Below are 19,951 nucleotides of genomic sequence, written 5' to 3'. Positions count from 1 at the left end.
CCACTTGAAGGCGCAGCGCTGAAGCTGACGGTGAGTGACTGATGATCAAACTTTTCCCAGCGCGCGCCGGACAGCGTAGCGTTTAGTCTCGCGCGCATGCGGAAGGCTTGAACCATGTGTGCGTGCGGCGCGCTCTTGCTGGGCTGTTAAGCTGCTTTTGGAAATATCTACAGCGAGTTTGACACACACGGCTGTTCAGCTAACACTGGGTGGCGTACCCTCACTGCTCATCTAACACCTGTGCGAAGGTGGCTCGCCACACCCTTCAGGTCCTGTGCTGAAGTTACTGCAGTGGCTGAAGCTAATTAGCAAACTAGGGCTACTAGTGATGCTGTTAAGATAAGATAAGATAAGATAAGATGACCTTTATTAGTCCCACAGGTGGGAAATTTGTTTAAAAATTACGAGAAGAAAAAAGATAAGAAGGAAAGAAACTCAGAATGAGCAGAGCTGCTGTAACAGGCTGCCGCACACGGGGGGCGCCGGAAGCTACACCTGTAAAGGTAATTAAATACATTTACGTAAGAACTTGCGCATTTTTCTTTAGAAATGTATCTGCATAGATGCTCATTGGCAGGAAAATATTTGTTCTTCATGGCATTTAGTATATTCAGTTACAATGTTGCAAACGCAGCTGCAGCGTTTTGTCTTGAAACAACTGTTATCTGCACATTTCGACTTTTTTCTTGAAATTTCGACTTTATTCTCAAAACGATCGCAATTTTTTTTTCTTAATGTGGTTCTAATACACTTTTATACCAAAGAGCTATTAGTTGAAAACATGTGTCAGCATATTTTCTAATCATTTTTTATTTGAGTTCATTTTTTCATTTAGTTCATTTTAATTTAGTTTAGAGAATTGATTTTCTTGTTTCAGTTTAGTTGTTTTATTGTTTCAAAATGTTTAGGTTTTTTTTAATTAGTTTTTAATTATTACTGTATGAAGGGCACATTAGTAACAAGATTTGGGAAAATCAGTACAAGTATTACAATAAAACAAAATGATTTGAAAACCATTACCTCAGGCTTGTAGACAATCAGTCTCTAAAAATGTCCGTCAATGCCTCATCAGACAAGTGGCAACACAATTATTTCCCCAAGTAATGGATACTAAAACTAAGGATATTTTCTGTTTATTTTTATTTTAGTTTAGTTAGTTTTCCAAGTTCACAAATTGTTTCAGTTTAATACTTTCCCAAAGACCTATCAGAAATGGTCTCAGTGGAAGAGTGGCAGTCAGTAAGCTATTCTAAAGGAAAGGAAACGGGGAGACAGAAATGAGTTATGCAGAACTCACTGGAATGAAAATCAGTGTCAGCAGGTTTCACAGAGTGCTGAATCCAATTTTGAATTTTTTTCATATCATTGTCATTGTATAAGGAGGAAGTCAGAAGAGTGGTACAACAATGTCAGTGCTCTTTGAGATCCTGTCAAAAATTATAAATTCAGAAAACTACAGTCAGTTTGCGATCCACCATGCAATACTATCTGGAAAGCATCTGATTGGCCACAGCTCCATTCTTCAGCAGTAATGACTGTAAACCAACAGAATCATACCTGGATAAAAAAAGAAAAAAAGAAAAAAAAAGAAACATAAAATGGAACACTGTTAGTGGTGGATTGACCTCCTCAGAGCCCGGACCTCAACATTATCGAAGCAGTGTAGGATCATCTTGACAGAGAATGGAACAAAAAGCAGTCAACATCCAAAGAACACCTTTGAATGTACTTCAAAAAGCCTGGAGAACTATTCCTGAAGACTGCTTGAAGAAATGGCAAGAAAGCCTGCCAAGAGAGTTCAGGCTGGTTTGAAGAACAAAAGTGGTCATATCAAATCAAAGTGCTGTTGTTTGATACACTGTATTTCCATGTATTTTGTGATGTTTCAGTAAATTGCTGCACTAGTTTCCTATCTTTCTAGCAAAATATAAAGAAATGGAGGGTGGCTCAAGATGTATGAACAGTATGGTATAAAATCTAATTTTATTAGAAATATAGAAAACAAACTGAGGAAATACAATTCTAAGTAAAGATGAGATAAGACTAGATAGCAACAATAATTCAATTGTCCCCATATTCAAATAGCCACATGAAATCGGTGATGCCTCTTTGGGCTACATAAATGAATATAGTGCAGATCAATACAAATACTCATCAGCCAGTAATGTATTTAAAATTAAAAATGGCCAAGTATCATACCTCACAGTCTGCCTATATAACAGCCTACACTTTGTAAAATGGACCATTCTCCGTAATGAAAGTTTAAACCGTTGCCGTGCTTCAAATGCTTATACTTTTATACTAAACACTTCTACACAGTGGGCTTTTATTTGGGTTAAAAAGGATCAGCACTTCCGTTTTTGGTTTGAAATGTGCTCTGTAAATAAGTCTCTGGCTTCGCTCACCACTGTATCTGCATTTTAGACGCTTGCTGTGTTTTCCATGGCCGGAGAAGCATAGGTGGAACTAATAGCATTAATTAGCAGCGGCTTCATTCCAGTCAGTTGTCTGGAAAAGCAAACGTGCCATAGTGCGGCTCTGTTTAACAAACAGCAGACTAAAGCCATAATTAATGTAACCACAGGAGTTTTGTGGAAGCTTTTTGCCATTACGTGTCAAAATGCTGTCTGTTTTGCTTTGCTCTGTTTTGTCTGACTTTTGGTCAGTTACACATTTCACTGTCAAAATCATCATAAAATGTATGGATTATTTTTCTTTTTAAATATTTAATCAAACTAGTTTTGAATATTGAGTCATTGGTGTGCTTTCTCCTTATCGCAAGATCCTCGACAGCAAACAGAGTTTAATAAATACATTTCCTTTATTAGTGACCTGTGAAACAGCACGATCGCAATAATTTTAGTCAGAAATCTGTTTTTAAAGAATGGCATTTAAAATTTTTAAGACAACGTGGATCTTAAGTCCTTAAAGTTTTCAGGAATCCACAATCCCCTGATAAATGACAAATCCCCTGATGATATGATCTACCTGCAACTTTTGCAGCGCTTTCAGTCCAAACTAAAGTTGCAGAGGGCCATTTCTCATCCCAGACTTGGAGAATAATTAATAGAGTACAACCTTAAGAGGCGTGACCCCTGTGAAAAGTGGTAACATGTGTTTTTTGTCATTCAGTCCATCACTGGTACTCCAGTCTGGTGCTGTTTCTAATATGTTAATGTCTTACAGCCACTGTGTGTTCTGCTTTATCGGAGCTGATCCATACCACTGGCAGAGATAATTATCCTGAATTTGGAAATTAACATTAAAAGCAGAGTACCTCAGCATAGAGCCAGTAAAGGCTGCTTCATGTTTGAGCAATCCTGTCAGTCACTGCCGTACATCATTAGGTGTTTGTGCTGCATCCTGGTATAGCTGCATCTTTGAAGTTTATCCCTGCACAATAGTGAATTCGCTGACTGGCAAGAGAGAACTAGGCCAGCTTTTGGCTAAAATATGTCTTTTTATTTTTGGACTCTGATCCGCAGTATCGATTTTCTTAGTTTCACTAAAATATTTTTCATCTCAAAGCCACAACCACAAAAAGTCGTTCGGCATGTGCTGCTCATTCATCTACCTTGCCTGAGGGCAGTTGCTTATCTTTTCTCTCATGGAAGTAGAGTACTCCAACATATAAGTGTTTAAGGAAACTTTACTCTTACCTTTGCAATACTTTATGATCATTATCAGCCAGCAAGCTTTTAAGTAGCCCCATGTGTAAGGTTACATTTAGCTGCATTTAATCTTTTTTCTCTCTCTTGTGGACATATTGTGAGGTGAAGGTTCTGTCTAGCAGGTAAGACATTCACTCACTTTTCTAAAGCTACCTCTCAAATCTTGAATCTTAAACAGCAATTACTGTGCTCAAAATGTGGGAAGGTTTGCCTGCTGTCCATAATCAGAACCAATGGACTGTATCGTAACAGAAATCTCCATCTGCTATTTTTTTTTTCCTGAACTTGTAACAAACTGGTGCACCAGCTGTAGAGTCCTGCTGCCGGCAGGAGGTTGTAAAAAAAATGCACAGTTCTCTTGCTACTCTTTTTTTTTTTTTTTTTCTCTTCACTATCTCCTTAGAACATGAGCAGATTCCTGACGATGATGAAACACCATGTTAGTCTTTCTGGTATTGCCCTTGAACCCTTAACATAAACATAAAGGAAGGGTAGTAGCTGGCGATTATCCACCTTCAGCTGATTGATATGGAAGGAGGAGGTGCTTTCTTTTACAGCCCCTGTGCCCTTTCACGACTCCTGTGGCCCTGTGCAGCTCTGCGGGCAGGGGATGGAGGGTCATTAAGGGTTCACATGTGGAGAGGACGGGGTCTGTCTTCTGTAATGGATGGTTGAGGGTGGTCTTTGCAAAGCTGTGGATCTAGAGCAGCACTCTGGTGATTTTTATTTATTCCTCGCTGTCTCCTAATCAGAAACAGTGGGAAACATTTTTCACCATCAGTGGTTGACAACAGTCTTTGTGTTTGATGCCTGCTGCTGAAAGAGCGGCAGGCTATACAAATATGTTTCCATCAGCCTCCCTTGCAGGTGCGGTTGTTTAAGCTGAAAATCAATCAATTTTGTCAATTTCTTGCAGGGTTATTTTATATTATTTTATTCAAATTAAATTCAGTGCTTTCATAAACAGATATATAAAAAATTTGTTTCCATCCTTTAGATTTAATCAAACGCTCTCTATATGCGTTTTTAAACCTAATACTTTTCCTTTGTTTTCCCATATGAGTTGAGCCGTTGCTTTCAAACAAGCTCAGGCTAGAATGTGTTTGCTTGGAAATAAAGATGAAGAAAATGTTGCAAGCTCCTCCAACAATATAATGGAAAATATTATTGTCCAGTCTACCCCCTATTGTATTCTCTATGCCTGTCTTATGTGTTTAGCGGGGGTGGTATTGCTTCCCAGATTTAAGGAAAAAAAGTTTTGTTTTCTGTTTTATCAGCACTCTGAAGCTGGGAGCAAAGCATGACAGCACCATCTGTATCAGAAATGCAGGAGAAGCAGAAACACAACAAGACAGGTTTTACTTCAAAACATGTTTTCTAAAAGGTAAGATTAAAGTGCAAACCCGAATATATTCCATTTTGAGATTAATTAAGAACCTGTCCCAATGACCTGAAGTGGTTTCAGAATGTTTTGCTTCATGCTCGTTACATGAGGTTAGTTTATGTATTTTAAGAATCATTACACATTAGACGTGTTGGCCAAAAAAGAGCCTCTTAACAAGTCCACTTCTATCATCAATACAAAGAGGACTGAATGTATTTGCAGCTTGCAGTTTTTATTTTAAGTTACAAGATTTGTGGTCCTTGCAGTTGAATGAGATGGTCTATTGATTTCAGCCAGTAGTAATGAATTCTGTGTAGTGCCTATAACAGTTTAGTGAATTACTTGCATAGGAAAAAATGTGGAGCCTGTACACCTGGAAGGGGCTTGTGTGAGGGCACTTTTTTCAGCCACTTGGGGGCAGTGAAAACAAGTTGGGAGCACACACCGGAGTGTTCAGTGTGTGCTTGTTCAGCCAAACAGGGTCGTTGACTAGTGTAGCTGTACTGTGATTGGTCTAAACATATGTGTACATTAATTTGCTGAACATATAAATGCCATTTAAAAAGAAGCAAAGACAGCCCAGACAGTGACGTGGATTCCAACAAAAACAAGCAAGCCAGTCCAGTCTTTAATGAGCCTATATACAATGGAGAAATCTTTGCTTCATGCACTATACAGTGAAGCAGAGACTGAAACAGGATTACGAGGAAATAAAGGACCACTACGAGGACATTATCAGTGCTGACAGACTATTACATTACATCAGAGTCATAATTGGTGTTGAAAATAAAAACTGTAAAAATATAAAGGCTTGGATGGTATCTAATTCCCCCGGGGACTTGCACAGGTGGTACTTGTCACCAGAGCTGTTTGGTTTGAAAGTAGCTTAGGAGAACAAAGCCAGACTCGATGTTTTCCTTTAGAGAAGGTAAATTTGGTGTCATTCATACAGAAGTTGCTGTTGCAGGTACTTTAGGCCTCTGAATTCCTCAATTCTGGCTCTGACTCAAATGGCTAAGTGGGTAATCTATCAATTGGAAGGTCAGTAGGTCAATCCCCCAGCTCTTCCAGTCTGTATAGTGAAGTCTCCAGTCTGCATGTTGAAGTACTGAACCCATAGTCTCCCCCTGAATGCATCTTTACATTTGTATGTGCACATTAGAAAAAGCTCTCAGATATAGATAAAAGCTCTGGGTAAATGAGATTTGTAGTAGGAAGAGCTCAACTTGAATAGAAGGCAAGCTTTAGTTACCTCGTCATGACAATTTATTATAAAGAATAAGTTGGATATGGAGGTCCCTGGTGCCAGAGCGCTATATCTGTTATCAGTGGTGGAAAGGCTTTGTTATATGGACAACAAGAACAGAATAAAGGTTTATCTTTTTTGCAGTGTTTTCTTCCTGAACCAGTTTTATGGCTGGGTGCGACTGAATCACTGGGATGGATATATGGAGTATTTCCACACAGAGCTACCATATGATATACTTTGCCTTTAATGACCCTATTTTAAAAGACCTGTGCTGCTTATAAAAATCTTTTAGCTTTTCAAATGTTTAAAAAGCCAGTTTTATGTGACAAGGAACTTAAAAAGAGAGAGTCCCAAAGAAAAACTTTATTTTATTTTTTTTACTGAATGTTCCCAGCTTTACCCCAGGGATCTAAAGTCCCTGCTGCTCCAAAGGCTTACATGGCTTTCTGATTTATAAGCAGCTGGAATTGCAGGAAGCTCTCTGCAACTGAGAACAACACAATGGAGCTCGGTAGGGTGGGCTAAGATAAAGGGTGCAGGACTCGGTGGAGGATAGGACATAGAATTGTCCTTGAGAATCACAGAATGGAGCAGGCTTTTAGCCAAACGGCTCTGCTTATGTAATTTGCTCATCCTAGTCTCCTCAGTAGTGCAGAAATCCATTTTTTGGCAGGCAAACAGAGAAAAAAGGCAAGTGTTTGTTGCTTTTGCTGCAGATTATAGGATGATTTTAGGGTACTGCAGGATCCTAGTATTTCTAGATTACATGTACTAGAAATACCATCATGTGACCTGATCTTAAATACTAAAAATGTGAATTGCCATCTTGTAAAGGCATACCACCAGAATAAAGGTTATTTTTTTAGGAGATTCATTTGAACAAACTGGCTCAGGAATAAATGAGGCCTGGCATATTTGAGAGAGGGTCATTTCTATAAAGGCTTATATTGATATAAGGTTTCACAAACACTGAAAATTCTGTCCATGTGTAATGATGATTTGTCTAACAACACCACAGTAATTGTGCAATAAGTCCCTCAAGCAAATTTTGGTTCAATAAAATGTGCCTTCAATGTTACCAGGTTGCCTTTTGTCATATTTAGTCTTTATTGATTAGAGAGACCACATTCCACATCAGTGTGCTTAACAGCTTTTAGGGTTTACTTTTACAAACGTGAAAATGAAAATATCCTCACATTAGAAATGAGTGGATCTGCGTGCGTGTGTGTGTGTGTGTGTGTCTCAGCTACTGAATCTGTGCACAGGGCAGTTAATATAAACATGGTGTCTTCCTTACATTTAAAAGGGGAAAAATGGGTCCGAAGCATCCCAAATCTTAGCAAGGCACAGGAAAGCCAGCAGTGTGAGAGAGGAAGGTGGGACTCATAGTAGAAAACTGTTTATATATCTAATGCATAATGCAAAAAAATCTGTTGTAATGCACCATGGGACTGTTTAACTCTTAACTCTGTCTTCTGCACTGTGTAAGTGATAGTTGTTTTATTTTGTATTTTTTTTTTAACGGGTAGAGAGCCAACAAGCTGACGGGACGATTCTTCAGACATTTTGGTCCATATGAGCCTTGTGACATGATGTTTTATCCTGTTGGAAGAAGCTATCAGAAGATGTGCACACCATGATCATAACGTGGTGGCTGTTGCTCAGTAGGTAGAGCAGGTCATCTACTGATCGGAAGGTTGGATCCCTGCCTCCTCCGGTCTGCATGCCGTATCCTTGGACAAGATACTAACCAAATTGCTCTCCAATGTGTCCAATGGTAGTTAGGAAGCACTAAGAAACTTAGAAGACAGTGCTTGTGTGAATGGGTGCTTTGAGAACTCCGGGAGAGTAGAAAAGCGCTATATAAGAAGCAGTCCAGTAACCAAACTGATGGACATGATCAAGAACAATACTCGGGTTAACTGTGGCATTTAAACAATGCTCAGCTGATAAAGGTGACACCTGGCGTGGTCTTCTGCTTGTGTAACCCATCAAGGTTTTATTGTGCATTCAGTGGATATTTTCTTTTTTTTGACCATTCTCTGTAAACGCCAGAGATGTTTGTGCAGGAAAATCCCAGCAGATCCACAGTTTCTAAAATGCTCAAACCAGCCTGTCTGACACCAGTGATCATGCCTTTCTGATTCTCATCTTTCCCACTAGTTAAACAGGTGTACCTAATAAAGTAAATTGTAAATGCTTTTTGGCACCATAAATGGCATCTATCTGAATAGTTTGATGCCAGTCTGATATGTGTGTAGATGATCGATTTTAGAGTGAAATCGGCTATTTTTTTTTTTTTATTGTGCTGCTGCTCTCCGAGCCTACTGTCTGATTTACTTCTCAGCCCCAGCAACTCATCACTTCTTCTGCATTAGGCTGAGCTAAAATCTGCTTTAAAAGGGAGAATTCAGTTTTTTATTGTATATTTGTGCAATGATATTAAAGGCACTGAGTCACATTTAACAATAATAGACAATTTATCGTCTCACAGAAGGAAAGCACAGCTGTATTAATTATGATCATTTTGTGTTTAGTGGAGGTCCTGATTTTGTGCACTCTGCAGGGTTTTTGCTCGTATATTACAAACCGGTGACCCACCAGACCTAAATTGACCCCTTGCTTTGTCTGAGCACCAAAATGATTAGTGATTGGCATTTTGGGATCAGTATTTTATGTTATATTTTTAACTAAACTAAACATTAGCTTTGTCTTTCTAATTGTTCTCTTCCATTTACCAATTTCAAACATAAAAACACAACTTGAAAAGACATACATGAATGAATAAAAGAGGTAAGAATCTGAAACATTTTATGACTTCGTTCTGTTTTAGTAGTTTATGCAATATGTAGAATTTAAGTCCACTAATTAACATGAACCTGTGCCACCACACAATCAGCATTTTAATAGATAGCACTACATGAAACATATATATTGACTTGATGTTATAAAAATTGACCCAAAAATCCTATTTGAGGACAATTTAATGATTGATGTCATCAGTCATGTGTCTCCTTTAAATGCACACTGTATAAAAGTTTTAAAAGATGCATACAGAAACTCTGGTGCTGTGTTTAAGTCCACGTCACAGTAGTTGAACTACTCATTTCAGATGGTTAATGCGGTCCTGCCTCTGCAGACATTCAGTTTTTACGCTCTGTTCACTCATCTGAGGCGAAGCCTGCTGTGATTCGACGTAACCAGCAGAAAATTCACTTCACATTTGTAAAGCTTACATACAACGTAATTCATTTATCAGAGGTTTCTTTAGATCTTCACCCAGCTGTGGCCTTTGAGTTTCTTTTTTCTTAATAAACATTATCATGGGGAATGCAGTTTCTGTGAGCCAGAGGCAAAAGGCTGAAATGTAATTTTGAAATCAGAGTCGAGACCAAGTCACTGCAGACTTGGAATATCTCAAATATGTTTTTTTTATTGAAGGCAGGGAAATTACAGGACAAGGGCATCCTGGAAATTGGTCTTTGTTCAGCGTCGTATAGAGCCTCCAGCTTTTTGAACCGTCCACGTGCTTTGACCCTGTCCTTTGTTCCTCCTGACTTCACATGGGATTTCTGGCTTGCAGGCAGAACTGTGTTTTTTATTAAGACATCTGTCTACTGTTTTCCCCAATTAGCCAGTTATTTCTGTGAGCTCTGTGTACATTTTGCATATTTCCACTTCCTCAGCAGTTTACTTTTGCATTTTAATAGACACTATGACTGAAAAGTAATACAACTAAGAAATGAATATACTCAGAGAACTTCTTTCTCATTTCACTTCACTTTCTAACTGCACGTCTCTGTCCATTTATCTTTTTTGATGATATTGCCTCTTTTGTATTCCTCCCAACATTTCTAATTGAATTAAATTGAATCAAATTTGATATAAGGGATTACTCCCGTCTCGATTTCTTATCACTGCACCATAGAGCTGAGAAATTGCTTCCTGCTCAGATTCTGTCCTTAATCTTTAAGCAATTTCTTGCTTCCCAAAACCCGAAGGGAGAGTGAGAAGATGAGAAAGCCAAGACTTTTATCTTTGTGGAAGGTAAATTGATAGATCCACTACTTTACTATTCATATAGGAAGTTGGAGTGGATGGACCTGCACAGATGGATAAATTAACATAATGCAGATTTAACCCGAAACTGGTACCATGCTTTTAAACTAGATTGCTTAGACTAGACTAGTAATAACTATAATTATCCAGCGTGAATACATTAAAGCTTTGTGAAATACAAGGAGTAAGAAGATGAAAAAAAATATTGGAAAATTCAAAATCGCTTGTATTGCCAGTCAACATTTAAAAGTTGTCAGCTTGGCCTGTGTGAGATTTCTTTACCAACTTAATGGCATTACCATGTGTTTAGTATTCATGAAGGTAGGTTGGATATAGGAACTGCTGACATTTGTGGACATCATATGCTTTAATAAGTAAAATATATAACTGAGATTTATTGTTATTCAGATTTACTGAAAGTTATGACTTGCCTCAATTTTATCTTTAGTTTAATCTGTAAGTGTTCTTTTAAATCTCTGTAAATGTTTTTTTTTTTTTATATGGCGAAGTTTGTGGACCGTTTAGAAGGTTTGGTCTGTCGACACTAACATAGACTAAAAAATTAGTCTGATTTTAACACATCCTGAAAAAATAGAACCCAGTTTAAGAAATGGGGGGAAAACAACTTTGCAGACTTTTAATTTGTTAAAGAGAAGTATGATACAGTATTATGTACACACTCTGTATGTGAACCTTTTGTATTCGCTATATGGCAGAAGTGATTTGTTATACCAAAATTGCAGCTCAGCATTTCCTGTAACTGTCTATTATTCCTGCACATCAGATAGGAGGGATTTACAGAAGCATTTTTAATTCACGCAAGCTGCTTGTTTCAGACTTTCTTACAGCATTTGCAACCATTCCAAAACATTAACTTTATTCTGCTGTAACCATTTTTTAGTGGAATAGCTTGTGTGATTTGTGTTGTTATAGCACAACTTTCATTACCTTTAAGTTGTTCATTTTTAATTAAAATTGAGTGATGGCAGGTAGTGCTGGCTCAGATGCATCAGCACGTAAACAAATCATAACGAAGCCACTTACGGAATGGTTTCAAAGAAGGAAAACGCTACTAGACTGCAGTGTTTTCCTTCCACTGCTTCTCATTTAAGCCTAAAAAGTTGTATTTTAGCCTCACTTTAAAAGAAAATATTGCTCAAACAATCTGGCTCTTAAAAGGGAAATCTTTAGAAATCTGCAGATGGACAGCAGTCTCCTGGAATTATACAATGTTAGAGAGGCCTTTAGTTGCTTTGAAGCTGTCCTGGGTTCCTTTGTGATCTCCCAGACTATTGGAAGCCCTGCTCTTGAAGTCATATTTGTTCGCCGACCACTTCTGTGGAGGTTAACAAAGGACTTTAACTTCTTTCATTTGTACACAGTCTGACTGCAAATTGGTCGAGATTCTTTCGTTATGGTTTTGTAACCTTTTCCAGCCTAACAAAAATAAGCCACTTTCTGAAGTGACATGCCACGATTCACATCATTAGATATGTGTTGTGAAGATTGGACATTTTTTTTATAGATCGGTGTTATCTACTTAAAAGCAGGGTACCCACTCACACGTCACTGACATTCCACTGAAAACGCTTAATCCTAATTTTACCTTCACATTTATCACTGAAGGTTTACATGCCTTTTCCACTTGTGTATGTTGGAAGTTTTATATCTCTCATTTTTTTTTTTCCACCCATTTATTGCATCTGTAGCCACAAATACAGTTTGCCATCTATGACGTAGAAGAAAAAAAAAACTGTCAGTGTTTCTGTGTATGGTAGCTCAGTTTGTACCAAATACTCAAACATCCAAATAAATGTGTGTTGATTTCTTGGTAAATCGCTGCTGGTACGCTGCTAGTTAATGACACTGCTGGACAGGCCCAGGCTCAGCTGTAATTCTAATTAAATGAAATGGATGATGGTCAATAGCTACTGTGGTGAAGGTCTGACTGAGTGGATATCAGATGTCCTAATTAACCATGTTGCCAGACAAACAGTACTGTGTTAGAAGACACCCTGCCATCATAAGCACTTAAGCTCTTTAATAAGATTCTATTACTGGACAGAGCAGCCTTGCTCCTATTGCTATACTCTTGGTTGACTGCCTTGGTAACTGTGGAGCTTGGCTGAAGTGAAAGGGTGCTTGTCGCTTGACAGTGGAAACAATGTTTATACCAAAAACCTCTCTCCGCAGCGCTGACGAAATCCACTCTATGGTCTATTGATCTGGCCTGCAGTTTGATTGATGCTGTCTTTAAAAATTCATTAGTTTGAGGCATGGGGGAGCTGCAGGGCGGCACTCCTGTAGGATACATTTGTCTATGTTTACAGAACCAGCAGCATTCAGTCAGTGGCAAGAAAAGAGGCCTGACAGGGCCACCCAGGGCCAAATGAGTCACAGTCACTGTCACGGTTTACCAGCACACACTAAAACACACAGTCCCACAAGAAGCCCGTGCCATGCTCGTTTAGTATGCACCTGCATATTTATATAAGGATCTTTTTGATTGCTTTGTGTCTCATGGTTTTCCTGTGTGCTTATTGCAGGCTCCCTCTGTGCATGTAGCTGTCCTTAAACTGCAGTCAAAATTTTAACATTAACATATTAATGTAAAAAAAAAAAGTCATTTAGAGACTTTTGTTGTTCAGTTATCTTTGAGTCTCACACCATAAATCGGCTGTAGGGGGTTCTGTGCAATGCTGTTAATGTGTTTTGGAGTTTTTCCCTTACATTTTTAGAGTGGCATTCATTAGTAATGCTAAGCATACATATGATGGAAGAAGGTTTCATCTCAACTTTGTTGCAGCAGAACTTTCCTAATTGGCTCTGGGATGTTATGAAAACTCTCAAAGGCTGAGTTGAAGCCCTCCTTCGTTCCAAATGTTTTTGTAGTCACCAAAGCAACGTTCATAGACAGTGATGCACGAAGAGGTGCAAGTGAATTGGAATATATTAGCAAATGTAAAAGTAACCTAAATGAAAAGTTTTTTGGAAAGATTTTCTGTATATAAACTACTTGTTTAGCAGCAGCTAAAGCTTAGCAGTGCAAATGAAAAATTTCCACTATCCGTAAGTATTTGTTAATCTGTTACTTACAACTCAAGTTTTCCACGCAGGTTAGATACACATTAGGTATGAATGTGTATGCAGCATGTCAAGTGTTTTTCCTGCATGCACGTCAAAGGATCAAATTTAATGATCCTGAGCATGAAAAGAGAAAAAAGACTAAAGTTTACTGCACTCAAAGCTTACCCATATGGAAAAGAAATAGAAAAAACTTATAAAAGACTTGCATCAGATTTGGCTTGCTTCATATAGTGAATCATATAAGGCTTATATGATTTACTCATGAAAGTGGCCACTTTCTCATTACTTTCATATATTGTTTTAGTAAGTATCCAAAACGTACAAGTTTCATTTATATAATTTTTCAAGGGATATTATATCTGTTTTCACTCTTGTATGCTTTTCATACAAGTTTCACTCAAGACAGATACAAACTTTATAAGATTTATATGTATCTTTTCCATATGGGTACATTTTTAGTTCTGTTTTGGGTTGTGTGAATACTTTTACATGCAGTTATTAAATGAGATCTCTCGAATCTTAGAAATAAAACTGCACTTGTGGCTGATCCCCATATTAAAATGCCCAACTTTACAGCAGAAACAAATTACACTCTGACCCCCCCAATGAAACTGACATAGCTCTGTTGCTAAAACAGACCTCACCAAAGTTGTTCCTGATGGTCTTGTAGTTCGTTCTCACCTTGTGCTGGTCTACAGTCTTGTCCCTGATGTCCTTTGACAGCTCTTTGGTCTTGCCCATGGTGGTGGAGAGGACTTAATGGAAAAAACTAATTCTGAGGACAAGCTTTATTCACATAGCAAATTGAGGTCAGGAGATGGCAATCTGTTTGCAGGTTATAGGGGATTAAATACTTACCTCACTTATTGACATGCAAAAAATTGCAACTTTTATGCTATTTCCAGCTATTTCCTGGAAAGGCATAAAAACTACTTATATTGTTATTTATCAATTTTACAAATGCATTTTCCTTACAAATATGGCACAGTTTAGGGGGGAGAAACAGGCTTTCCAACTGTATAAAATATATTTCCAAGAAGCATTGTTATAACAAAGAAATGATATACCAAGCACAAGTTTCTCTACTTTTTTTTAGTTTATAATGCAGCTTTATGTGAAACATTGCTTTGGATTCACTTTCCTTACTAGCTAACTTGGCACTCCAGCCAAGAAATCACTTCATACTCCAAAAAATGGTGAAAGTGGTAATAGCTATGATGCAAAATTTAGGAATTTCTTCCTTCCCACCGTTGCCAAGTGCTTGCTCATAGGAGATTTTCTTAATGTTGGGATTTTCTTTTTAATATTATAGAGCCTTTACAATATAAAACTCTTACTAATTGCTTGTAAGATCTCTCTTACAAGCAATTTCATAAAGACAATTAATTATTAGTCAGAAATGTGTTTTTTGTGGATTCTGGGTGTCAGTTCTCAGCGTGTTTTCTGCAGTAAGAGGGGGATTCACCAAAAGCATCATATTTTTCTGTGTCTGGTGAAACCACTGAGGGCTGGCAGTGAGACACAGTTAATCACCTAAAGAACAACACATGCTGTGCAAAATAGTCAGACTTGATAAACAGGAACATTAAGACGTGCAAATGAAGCATTTTTCTTCATTATAGTTGTTATTCAAATATTACTGATTGGTAGCGGGTCCAGTTTGTACTATGGTGAGTAGTGAGTGAGTAGGACAGAGCTCTGGAAGAAAGACAAGTGAAAGACGGAGGGTGGTGATGTAGACCGTATCTGTGAGTGAAATAGTCAAAGAGAAGTGAAAATGGGAATGACAGACTTTTGCAGGCCTAATTATCCTACTGCTTTAATTATACTTGTAGCGAGTATCACATTGAAACCCTACACCCACTCAGCTACTACCATAGACAAATGCCCACTCTCACTTCCACATGAAAGCAGAGACTGAACAGAAGGCGATCCCTGCAGTCTGCGCTTGCCGCTCCCCCGCAGTGGATTCTGGGTCAGATTGTATTCACCAGTGGAGCAGAGGGAAAGCCTCGACTGGCAGGGCACGAAACACTACAGAGCTGCTGGCTTTTTGAAGCAGGGAAATGAGAATTTGCCACTGCCTGAGCTTGCATCACCCCTGCTCCTCACCCACTCCCACGGTGGAGTGGGGAAGAGTTCAGACACACCGTTTCACTCGGGCTTTGTCAGTGCAGACCGCAGCCCACGCTTTGTTCTTCAGCTTTGTGTGGATGTACAGGTGATAGACATAGGCAGTTTGAATAGAGAATTACACAATGAAGGTTGCGCAGTTATTTATTTGCATGTTGCTTTGCTGACATGCCATTGTAATACATGGGATTAAGGGACGAACATGACTGCATGTGCATGCATTTGAGAAGCTGCCTCTGGCGAACATTAGAGTGCCGTTTTCATCCTCATGACTCAGTTGAACAAAATGACACCCCAGGCTTCAACTTGTTACACAAGAGACTTGTGTGAGAACATAGGATGGTAATGACTTATCTTTTCTGCAAATAGGACTGTGCATATCATACTCTCATAGGTAATGCAGGTGTGCTCAGGGGAAATAAATCTGTATGGCGTACATGTCTAAACACTGATTAGTTGCTTGCAGAAGGGACAGTATCATCTCACAGAGGACCAGGTTGGAAAAATGAGATCTGAAAATGGCTCAAGTCTTGACAATAATCCAACATGTTGCTAATATGCATGCTGATTTATTTTTCTGACATGAGCATCTGCAAGCTTGGACCAATATTTACAACCATCTCCTTTCTTGTCTTGAAAACAGTTATGCTGGCTCCCAGAGTTTGAAAGATTTTAAAAATTAAAATACACATTTTAAAAAGACACACTTGGATCTTTAAACCCTGAACTAAAATTATGTACAGTACATTTTTGGTGTTTGTTTCACCTCTACACTTATAGCATTTTTCAAAACTATCGGTACAAAAATCAGAAATTCAAGTTGGCTTATTTTTTCAACTTTCTGACAGGCACCGTTTATAACTCAACAGGGGTCTTAATTGAATCTATCACTGTAATAAAAATATGTTGGCTTGTCAAAAACATGATGGTGTGTCATGTGTCTGTAGGCTAATAAGAACTATGACATGCTCTAATTAGCACTGCACTGCAAAGCTTTAGTTCATCTATTACAGTAGCAATGCCTGCTATCTAATATTGCTGCCAAGGGAGATGCTGACCCGGAGGCTTCTGTTTTTTAAATGCCCAAATATTAGCGAAAAAGCTTTCATTCTCTTCCAGTAATTGGCAGTTGGTGGCAGCGATGTGCAAAGAAAAAAAAGTAACACCCCAAGAAAGGCAAGTATGAAGACTTGTAAGGTTGCAAATAAAGTATATACAACAAAGCTCTGAAAGTAAATTTGTCCTTTCTTAGCAAGAAACTACAGAATAATTTGATGTTGAATTAAAACTGTGTAATCTGAGGCCACATTAAGATTCTGTCATGACTTGATGCAAATAAAAAAAAAAAAAAAAATACATATATATTTTTTGCACTACTCAAACAATTAAGCACCATTGACACACACATGAAGTCTTTTTTTAGAAGCTGCCACATTTCCTTATGCATTAGTGGAAAGAAAGCTTGACTTCAGAAGACACTCTGATAACTAATTCAACCTACAGCTGTTGTTCATCTGTTATTTCTCAAGTTTTCTGCAAAAGATTTCATATCAAGTAGCACTGTGATAGTGAGAAATGTGACATTGAATGTAAGGGAAAGTGTCAGAAGATAAAGTGTTGTTTTGAGCCAAGAGAGGCATCAAATCATGACTACAGTCAAACAGGCAGTGCGTTGCACTATAAAGCACTTTACAAAAACTGGATCAGTTGCATCCAAAGCATGAATAGTCAGATAAAAAGTGACTACACCATCATGAAATCGATACATAAAGCTTTGGAAAACAGATAGAAAAGCAACTTCACTGCATGTAAAGAATTTGTTAAATACATATAGAAAGCTTTATATCTGCACAAGGTTTAAGTAAAGCAGGCCTAGTTTTCTGAGATGATCAGATACAACCTCTAAACCACAAAAGAGGGAAATGAGGTCAAATGTTGTGATGGGCTAAGGAACACCAGCGTTTCACAGCAGATGACAGGAAAAAAAAGACTTTTTACTGATGAGTCCCAGTTTGAGGATTATGGCATTAACAGAAATGTATTAGACTCACAGTAAACACTGTGTTTTACTGGCTTGTGGGTGCATACTCTGGAATTGAACTACCTCTTTCTTCTGTAGTCATGCTCCACCTTTTTGGTAGTGTGGTTATGGACAATGTTTTATACTCCAGCAGGATAAGTCTAAATGCATGTCAGAGAATTGGGGAAGTAAATCTGAATGCAAGACATGTTTGTCAAAACATCGACAGAATAAATTCTACAGACATATTGTTTGTATTTCAGGTTCCTATTGAGGAAAAAGTTATTTTGTGACAATTATCTTTGCTTTAGTGCCCAGCTGTGGTTAGTATGCAGCACTTATCTAATGGAGTATGACTTTAGGTAGCTACCATATAACTGCAGAAAAATATACTCATTAAACCCTTATTAGTGTCCATAATATATCTGTATCTGTAATGATGCGTTTTTGTTGTTGTTGTTGTTGTTTTTTTGTTGGTTTTTTTTTTTTTTTTTTTGAAAATTTTTCAGTTTAAAGCTTGTTTATAGTTTGTACACACCAGGTGTGGTAACTGTTGCACTTATTGATAATATCTGTATGTGTGAATGTCAGGAGGTTTTAGTATACTATTATGTCTAAATTGGAAAAGCTGGGACCAAATACTACACTGATTTTGAACATGTGACATAAACTGTGAATGAATTAAATGGGCATTGGTGCATTTGTGCTTTCTTTCATTGTGCTTGGTAGCTGCATAAAAGAGCTGTGATTGGCCCTGAGCCCTGAGAACCCTCCTTACTCAGCTTACCTCAGCTCACGGCCAAATTATGAGAACCATAATAAACTAAGAACTTTGAGCAGTCCAGGCTTGCTGCGACAACGAGGTTTGTGAGGTTTTGAGGACGTTTGTTTCCATGGATTCAGCTTAAATCACATTTGTTGGTCTGTAGTATTCTCAGGTGTTTGAACTCTGTTGCTTATTAGTGTATTATTATTATTTACTATTATTATTAATGCTATAAAGTGTAACCCAAAGTTTAATACGGTTTTGTTTACACTGAAAAGTGTACCAATCAAAGTATTAATCTAAAATGAATTCCATTATTTATAATAAAAATATTGACTAAATAATTCTAAATTTTTTTTGAAGCATTTTTGTTTTTGATCTCTCACGTCCCACTCTGGGACTTTTGAATCACTCAATAGTTTAAGTAGTTTTGTGACTCTCACGAAATAAATCAGATACTTGGAAAGATGTCGAGGGTTCATTTTGCTTGAGCTTTTGTTCATCGATTCTCAGAGATACTAATGAAGGTTGCTGCACAGGGATGATTAACTCACAGCATCACAGCACCTTTGAGGTCTTTGTTCCAAAGAGTGAAGGAAAATGACTTGCATCGCTCTCTGTAGCCTCCTCAAGATTTCCTATTTAATTTTCAAGCTTTTATCTACATTACCAACTTCTTCCACTGAATATCTGGTAGAGCTAGTATGTTTTTACCCATACTCATACCACGTTTTCTAAATGAAGCAAATGCACATGATTTTTTTTTTTTTTTTTTTTTTTTTAAGATTTGTTTATAGAGGAATGAGAGCATAGAGGGCAAAATCAATGATGTTTCCAAACAAGATCCCCAGGTGATCTAAAAAAGCTTCTCAGCATTAGTTAAATCCAGTGATTGCAGACATTAGACAATATCTACAGAAAGTAGAAACTTTTTGGTAATAGGATGTCCCCTCTTATTAAACCAACTTTAGGGGAAATAATTAGTTGATTCCCTGCTGAATTAAGCTTGCTCACTTACAAAGAAACTGTCTTATATTTTTATGGAAGTTTATTTTAAGCAATAGAGACAAAATATCAGCCACAAATCCAGAAAAAAACATGCATAAAAGTTATAAATTGATTAGTATGTCATTGAGTGAAATAAGTATTTGACCTCGCACAACCCAGCCAGAATTCTTGCTCCTACAGATGGGCTCACAACTTACAATTGGTCTATTAAGGATACTCCTGATCTCAACTCATTATGCTGCAGTTATTTGGAAATAGAAGAAATGTAAACTAACCATCAGCTGCCCACAGTCTGGAGCTTAATGCACAATTTTACCTCATGGGGTCCTGAGCATGAGAGAGGTTGTGGATTAGCTTAAAACTACATGGGGAGGAGTTTGTTAATGATCTCAAGGCGGTTGGGACTACAGTCAGCAAGAACCTCGTTAGTAACAGTACGCCATCATGGTCCCCCTGAGCATGAAGGGACATGTACAGTATTGTCTGAAGTTTGCTAGTGAATATCTTAATGATTCAAAGAAGGCTTGGGAAAAATTGATGTGGTCAGATGAAACCAAAATCAAGCTCTTTGGCA

The 19,951-nt window shown here is 37.9% G+C and overlaps 1 long non-coding RNA gene across 1 annotated transcript in view; it reads left to right on the top strand.

The window, feature by feature from the left end:
- Positions 1–131: 131 nt before the first annotated feature.
- The window catches only part of LOC120440051, a 57,197-nt gene continuing 37,377 nt past the window's right edge, over positions 132–19,951 (top strand). Inside the window, exons 1-2 of the long non-coding RNA XR_005612923.1 lie at positions 132–503; positions 4,949–5,055. This is a non-coding gene — a long non-coding RNA (uncharacterized LOC120440051). The remainder of the gene's footprint in view (positions 504–4,948; positions 5,056–19,951) is intronic.

This window comes from Oreochromis aureus, linkage group 4 (assembly GCF_013358895.1).
Source record: "Oreochromis aureus strain Israel breed Guangdong linkage group 4, ZZ_aureus, whole genome shotgun sequence".
In the NCBI taxonomy this organism is placed as follows: Eukaryota; Metazoa; Chordata; class Actinopteri; order Cichliformes; family Cichlidae; genus Oreochromis; species Oreochromis aureus.
Note: the sequence above shows the minus strand (reverse complement) of the source record. Positions and strands in the feature narration are given on the sequence as shown.